Source organism: Anas platyrhynchos, chromosome 27, assembly GCF_047663525.1.
Source record: "Anas platyrhynchos isolate ZD024472 breed Pekin duck chromosome 27, IASCAAS_PekinDuck_T2T, whole genome shotgun sequence".
Taxonomy (NCBI): domain Eukaryota; kingdom Metazoa; phylum Chordata; class Aves; order Anseriformes; family Anatidae; genus Anas; species Anas platyrhynchos.
The window spans coordinates 5,078,106-5,085,597 of NC_092613.1; the positions used below are offsets into that span (position 1 = coordinate 5,078,106).

A 7,492-nucleotide genomic window follows, 5' to 3' on the forward strand; every position below is an offset into this window, starting at 1 on the left:
TTCCCACAGTGCTGGCCCTGCAGATTTCCACAATCAGTGTCCTCTTTCCCTGCCCCTGTCGGGGGGTTACGTGGGTGAAGCCAGCCCACAGCGAGCACCACGGCGGTGGGGTGCAGCCTGGCCCCCTTCCTGCTGTCATTTTTAGGGGTTCTGGCTTCTTACCAGGGCATTTGGTGCATCCCCTGCTCAGGAATGGGTGCCGCAGACCTTTCTGAAATCGGCTGCTTGGATTTTCCATCGGGTGCTGGGCTTGGGGTCCCCCACGTCTGGATGCGCTGAACCCTGCCCCAGCCCCCAGCAGCACCCCCCAGCTCCTCTGGGGCTGCTGTGGGAGCCACGAACCTGTGCAACATCCACGAGCGTCCACAGGGTCCGGGGGGGCTAAGAAAGGGGAGAAAAGGGTGTTGGGGTGCAGGGGGGGGCAGCAAGTGGCCCCCGCATCTCCCGGCCGTGCCGTGCCCAGGAGCGGTGCTGCCGGCGTGAGTCAGCCCCGGCCCCATCCTGCCTGGGCTTGTGCTGGGAGCCCGGATGCACAGAGCCCAAATTTGGGGCTCAGATCAACCCTGGGGGGACGCGGCGTGGGAGGGGAGCCGCGTGCCCTGCCGGGTGCTGGGCCCCCCCCGGGACAGCCCGCAGCTGAAGCACGTCGCCCCTCGGGCAGGGCTGGCAGAAAACCCCATGGGTTTTCCTATCAGCTTCCTGCTGTCATCGCCCAAACTCTTCTGACAAAGCCTCGCCGCCGCTCTTTCTCACCAAAATCTCCTATTTTGTCGTCTGCTTTTTTTTTTTCTCCCCCCCCCTCAGGTTTCCTGCTCTGGTGATCCTGCCTGTCTGACGCACCGCGGGCCTGGAGCCAGATATTTCTGAGCCGTGGAGCAGCGATGAGTGCCAGAACAATTAACACAACAAAGTTGAGACGTTTCTTTTGCATACGATGCTTTCAAAGTGGTGCTTTTTATAAAAAGGTGCCTCCGATATTACCTGTTTGATTGCTGGATTTCTTTGAAGATCAGAAGAGAAGAAATCCCCACATGAAAGCCCTCCTGTTTTCAAGGGCACTCGGCTGCAGCCTGGAGCGGCTGGAAAAAAAAAAAAAAAGGGAGAAAGCAAAAAAAAGGGAGAAAGCAAGAAAGGGAGAAAACTTTGATCCCACTCCCCAGGAGCGCAAGGAATGGTGCAGCTCTGTGGCCTTTATTCAACTCATCCCACCCTGAGACCTAAAAATGTGACCCCAGACCCTGCTGGGGCCCAGGAGCGGAGGTGCCGGGGGGATGTCCCCAAGCAGGGTGCCCCACGGTCCCCATGCTGAAGGAGGAGGGGGTGCAGGGGGTCCAGGGCAGGGTGCTTGGCTCTGCTGGCACTGCTGGAGCTCAGCATGCAGCAGGGGGGCTGCCTGGCTGTCCCCTTCCCTTTCACACCCATAATTTGTGGGGTTCTCCCCCTGCATCGTGCCTGCCGCTGGCTCGCCCCTCACCCCGGCCATCAGCTGATGAGCTGCAGAAATTGCTCGTGGGACCTGCAAACCCAACAGTGTGCAGCTTGCCCGCCCCTTGCTGAGCATGGGGGAGCCCGGGCACGGCTGTAGGGACAGCCACCATACAGCAACGAAACCCCAAACGCTTCTCAAACTCTTCCTGCGTGCGCAAAGCAGGCGCAGAGCTGGCGGGGCTCCCGCCTGGATGCGGCGAACGAGCTGCGCTGGCTCAACCGCCCGGCTGCTGCGGGGCCGTGTCCTAGCCCGGTGCTGTCTCGCTGCCAGGCTGCCACCCCAGCCGGCTGAGCCGCTTTTTCAGGGCGCAGCTCCTTGCGAAAAGCAGCCCAGGTGAGGATGGAGCCCGTTTTTCCGGAGGCGGCGGCTTTGGGTTCGGGCTCAGCGCCGCTCACACGCAGGGCAGCGCTCCCAGCCGGGTGGGGAACCTGCTCCGGGGAACTTGTAACGTGGCAGGGGCGTCCCAGCCCATGCAAAACGGCGTTCCAGCCTATGCAAACACCGTGAGCAAGAACCGGGGCTCCCGGCAGCTCCGTGGTGGGTCCTGCAGGTAGATGGGTATCAGCGGCCCCGTTTCACACCCGGGGGAATCGGAGTCCCACAGTTACTCGGGTGCCTGAAGATGCAAAGCGGTGCCTAGCTGGATCCGCCGAGCTGCCTTGCTTGGCTGGGCACCAACCTCCCAAATCTGGGACCCAGAGCTGCAGCCCTTCCCCAAAAACCTGTCCGGGTGCTTCTTTGCATGGGTAGGCGACCAGACGGGCTGGGAACCCCCCTCCCCTGCAGTTCCCGCAGCCCCGCTCTCCTTCCCCTGCGAGACAAGGGCTGAGCATCCTCAAGCCAGGACGTGCACCCCATGGTGCTGGGGGGTGGCCTGGCCAGGCTGTGCCTTCCCCCTGCACATTGGGACCATGCCCAGGCAGAGGGACGCCTGCCCGGGCTGTCCTGGTGCTGCGGGGGGGCCATCGTGGTGCCGCAGAGGTGGCAGAAGGTGCTGCGCCCCTCGGTGTCCCCAGGGCCACCTGAGTCCCTGCAGTGTCACGGCTTCGCCCCAGATGTGCCCCGTCCATGGGAGATGCTCTGAGAGTGGCCAAAGGGCCGGAGGAAGGTGGCTGTGGTGGGGCAGGGTGCCCAGGGACACGGGGATGGGGACGGGGATGGGGACAGCAGAGCTGCCAGAGAGCCTCCAGGGGAAACGTGACCCTGAGCCTTCTCCTTGTTGTAGTCGTGTCCTGTGAGAGCCACCTCTGCCACTTTTCTGTGTCCCACAGGCATCTCATCGGGCAGAGCCGTGATGAGAGGGGCGAAGCAGCTCCGCTTCCATCTGCAGAGCTCCTGCCCGGAGGATTTGCCAGCCCCGAAGCCTGGGAAAGCTGCGGGATTTGCATCGCCAGTGGGAAGCGGAGCAGGCAGAGCTGGGCGCAGCGGTGTTGGTGAGGGCACAGCAGCGGGGGGGTGGCACCAGCAGCCCCAGCCCTCAGCTCCTCGCCCCTGTTCCTCCTCTTGCTGGGCAGCACGGAGCATGGAGCCCCCTCTCCCACCTCCCCGCGAGCAGCTCCAGCATGCCCTGGCCGACCTGCGGGTCCCGGTGGCCCCCGGGGATCTGCAGCATCAATTATTTCTCTAATCTTATCTCGCTGTCTCTCTCTCACTTTCTCTTGTGTGCCTTTCTCTCCCTGCCTTCCCCTCCCTCGGCTGTACTTTGTACCCTCCCTCCAGCCCTGCTTCCCCCCCTCCAGCCCTCTCTTTGATCCTAGGAAGAAGCAATTGATCCTTCTTATCTTTATTGTGGTAGAGACATTCCCAGCACTGCCCTTAATTAAATTCCTTTTCATTTGCTTCCCTACGCCTTTCTTTCCCCCAACCCCAGAAATGGATTTATTATTAAATGCGCAATTAAATCCTCAGATTGGCCAGGAGCCTAAGAGGGGCCGGATCCTGCGGGGTTGTGCCCAGCACCACGGCGCTCAATGGGGCACGGTCCCGGTGCTTTCCCCGTGCTCTCCATCCCCAGGCACCGGCTGCTGGGTCTGCATCACCTCCAGAGCTCGGTGTCACCGGGAGCTGCCCCGTGGCGAGCCCGACGGGTGCCAAAATGACTTTTGGGCAGCCCGCAGGTGATGTGCAGCCGGGCCCCAGCCTCCAGCCAAGGGCAGCAGCTCTGGGAGGGCGAAAGTGGCAGCCTGCAGGGTGACGGCAGCGCCTGGAGGGGATTTGCTCACCCCTCTGCCTTGCCCTAGAGCCCGAGGACAGATTGCAACAGGCTGAAAGCAGCCGGTTCCCGGCACGGCACCAAGGTTACGGCGTGGGCAGGCGGCACCGGAGCTCAGCTCCCACCGGGGCTGCCTGCCCGCCGCCCCCGCCGGCGGCTGCATGAGCTCACGGTGAGATTTGGGGCTCACAGGTTGAGGTTTTAACTGCGGTGACTCAGAGGAAATGGGGCTTTGCTGAGCGCTTTTGGCTCCCGGTGCCAGCAGCGGATCCCTCCCCGCCGCTGCCCCATTCCCCTCGCTCCCTGCCCGCTGCCCCCCAGCACGGGACGGGCACCCCGATGCACTGGGGACGCTTGAAAAATAAATCCCCGAGTGGGCGGCAGGGGAGGAATGTGGGCTGAGCAGCGAGCCCCCTGCAGCCCCCGGCCTTTGTGGCTTTTTTTTTTGATGTTTGGTCCCCTCGCCGCCCGCGCAGGTGCGAGCGATAGATCAGGGCGGCGGAGAAGAAAGAGAGAGGAAGCCCGCAAACTTCACAGGCTGGGAATTCAAAGCTTTTATGGTTATTGTCCCCTTTCCCCGGCTGCGGGAAAGCCGAGAGGGGGCCGCAGGTGGGAGAAGGAAGAAATCCCCCAGTGCTGAGCTGGGCGAGGGCAGCAGGATGGGAGCGAGGGCATCAGGACAGAGCCACAGGCAGCTGGGATCTCCCATTCCTGAAGCCTTGGTGGGTGCTGGCCACGGTGGCAGTGTCACCAGCCGTGCCACTGGTGTCACTGGCCACCAACACCAGGATGAGACCCGAGCGCCCCAGCCCGCCGCCGGTGGCTCCCCTGCGCCCCGCTTGAAGCCTTTCCGCTCGGAAATTTTTCCTCCAGACACTTTGACCTCGGGGGGAAGGAGGCGGGGGGCAGCGAGTATTTTTCATGTAGATCAGGCGAAATTCCCCCGGAGACAGCGCAGGAATGCGAGGCATGTTATCCTTGGTACCAGCTCTTTCTTTTTACAGCCTAAGCTTGGCCAAGCCAGCGGGCAGGGGGAGGGGACGTCTGGGGTCCCGCCGTCTTTCCCATTGCTGATTGCCAGCTGCCCCCGGCCCCCCTCCTCCTCCTTTTTCTTCTCCTCCTCCTCGGGAGGAAGGCTCCTGAGGCAGGCAGAGCCACCGAGTCCCCCTGTGCTGGGGTGACACAAGTCGGGGTGAGGCAATGCCAGCAGCATCCCGAAACACAGGGCGAGCGCCTCGGGTGCTCGGCAGGTCCCAGCACGAGGGAGCAGCCTCCGGTGCAGTTTCGGGCACTCCTTGGGCACGCAGAGAAGCACCCGGAGCAACGGGGATCTCGTGGGGACCTTTGGGAGCTCCATAATACTTGAAATTGTCCAATACTTGATTTTATTCTCCAAGGTTTGTGCGGCTGGAAACCTGGCGAGAGAAATCAGCGCCTCATCTGTCTCCATTAAGGGGTAGTTGCCATTACCCCTTGGATCCCCAAACAATTTCGTGCCATTGCCTCTTGCCATCTCGCTGTGCTGACCACAGGAGGCAGAGCGCAGCACCAAGCCCTGCCCGAGCACCCACACCGCGGGGCCGAGCACCCCAGGGTGCCTTTGGGTGGCACGGGCAGCACGAGGGCTGCAAATCAACCCCAAGTGGGGAGCAGAGGGGAAGGCTGCAGCCCAAGGAAGGAGCTGCTCCAGGTGGAGGGGAGGACGCCTTGGCTCCGCTGCGGTGCTCGCCCCATGGGGTCCCTGTTTTTGGCAGCTCGGGCTCAGCTGGGCCCCCGCTGCCCCCTCCTCCCAGCCTCAGAGCAGCCTGGGAGCCCAGCTGCAGCTATTACATAAAACGCAATTAGCAAGGCGGGCGAGGGAGGCCTGAATGGCATTAAGGAATTCCTCCCGGGCTGACGTCAAAGCTTCACCTCTCCTCCCGCCGGCACAAAGGGGGCCGTTATGAGCCCAGCCCCAATGCCCGCTCGGAGAATGCGATTCCCCGGGGAGCTGCGGGCTGCACATCGCCCTGGGCATCGTCCCTGTGACTGGCACCGATGTCACCAGCAGTGCCTGGCTCCTGCGCAGCATTTCCTGGGCAGGGGAAGGTGCCAGCATGCCCCGGGGGCCAGCAAAGCGGGGATTTGGCCAGCATCCAAAGGTGGAGGACGGGGGGATGCTGAGGGGGCAGCGGGGATGTCCCAGCCCCTGGGTCCTGCTGCTCCCTGAAGGGGGTGGTGTGGAAGTGGGGAGCAGCCCAGGCAGCTGGGGCTGGGATGTCTCAGAGGTCCTGAAATTCCCCCGGGGACAGTGGGAGCAGAAAGCAGCAGGGAGGACCTGCTGGAGTTTGGGGACAGGGAGGTGACGGCCCTGGAGAGTTTGTGGCTTTGCTCCGTGCCACTTTGGCCGAGCACACGGCTGGTGCCAGGCAGTGAGAGGTGATGGGGATGACGCTGGCTCTGTCCCAGTTCCCTGCTGGCCCCAGCAAGTGCCCAGAGATGGTTCCTAGAAGCCCCCAGCTCACCCCAAACCACACAGCAGCCTGCTGGGGGGGCTTTTCTCCAGGCCAGCGGCCGCACCCTCGGTGATAGCACCCATCCAGTGGGTGCCTTCCCCTGGGAGCTGTGGGCATACCCTGTTTGGACCCCACTTTGCAGGTTCAGCTGCTGCCGAGCTCTCGGGAGGTGGCCACATCCAGGACACGGCACCGCGATGCCCCAAGTTGGCCCAGGCTCCACCAGTGCCAGCCAAGGTGAGGGGACGCAGCTCCTACCCCTAAAACCTCATCCACTTGGCCCTGCTGCGGGCAGGAAGGGCTTAACGGGCTAATTTGGGTGCGGTTCCATCCCCCCCAGCCCCAGCACCCTTGGGTGGGTGCCCTCCCAATGCGTCCCCCCCCCCTCCAGCCTCCGGTCTCTCAGCGGCTGCCGGGGGCCCCCCTGTGGCTGCAGCCCCCGGAGCCCCCCCAGGGCCCTGAGCAGAGCCCCTGGGGGGGGAGCGGGGAGGACAGGGGGCAGCGAGCATCCTGTGGGGGGCTGCGTCCCTCCAGGGTGCTGGGGCACAGCCACGCGGCCAAGGGAGCTGGGCTTGGAGAGCTCGGACCTGAAAAATTCAATTATTCACTTTTTTTTTGCCTTTTTTTTTTTTTTTTTTGCCTTTTTTTTCCAGGTAATTGGTGGTGCCCTGGTGCTGAGGCAACCCTGCTGGGGTGCAGCCGGGCTGGGTGCTGGGTACCACTGCCCGTGTGGGATGGGATGGGATGGGATGGGATGGGGTAGGAGCCAGGAAAACGCACCAGGTGGGCGCAGGGCACGGGAGAAAAAATGCATGGGAATGGGGAGCGGGGGGCAAAAGCCTGGGGGCTGCTAAAACACCTGGAAGGCACCAAGGGGAAGTGAATGGGGACAGCCCGAGCTGGTGGCGGATCAGAGAAGCGATGCCCTTTTGCAGCGGGGTTTTTTGGGGAAGATAACGCCTCCTCCCCACCTCCACCTCTCGTTTACGCTGCTTCCCCCTGCCCTGCTCCCTGGTTGTGTCGCAAAGCCTGGGGCTGCAGGGACACTGAGGCACAGGTGGTGGCCTCCTGGGCTCCCTTCCAGCATCGCCCCCGAGCCGATGGCTCTGCAGGACCTGGGGAAGGGGCAGGCTGCCCAGCCCCGTGCCCACCAACAGCTCTGGCCAAGCCCAGGCTGCTCACATGAAGCCCACGGTGATGTGACCGCTCGCTCCAGCGAGGACGTGCCCAGGGTGTCCCCTGCAGGAGGTGTCTGCGTGCTCTCTGCATGTCCCCTGCCCGTGTGGGCTCTGTACC

At 63.3% G+C, this 7,492-nt stretch overlaps 1 long non-coding RNA gene across 2 annotated transcripts; it reads left to right on the top strand.

The window, feature by feature from the left end:
- The first annotated feature begins 5,570 nt into the window (after positions 1-5,570).
- LOC139999604 (uncharacterized) lies at positions 5,571-7,229 on the top strand. Of its 2 annotated transcripts, none has more exons than XR_011805065.1 (3): positions 5,571-5,842; positions 6,339-6,433; positions 6,850-7,229. It is a non-coding gene; the product is annotated as an uncharacterized lncRNA (long non-coding RNA). The 2 variants fall into 2 exon arrangements; XR_011805066.1 differs by having other exon boundaries at positions 5,571-5,789.
- Positions 7,230-7,492: the final 263 nt, after the last annotated feature.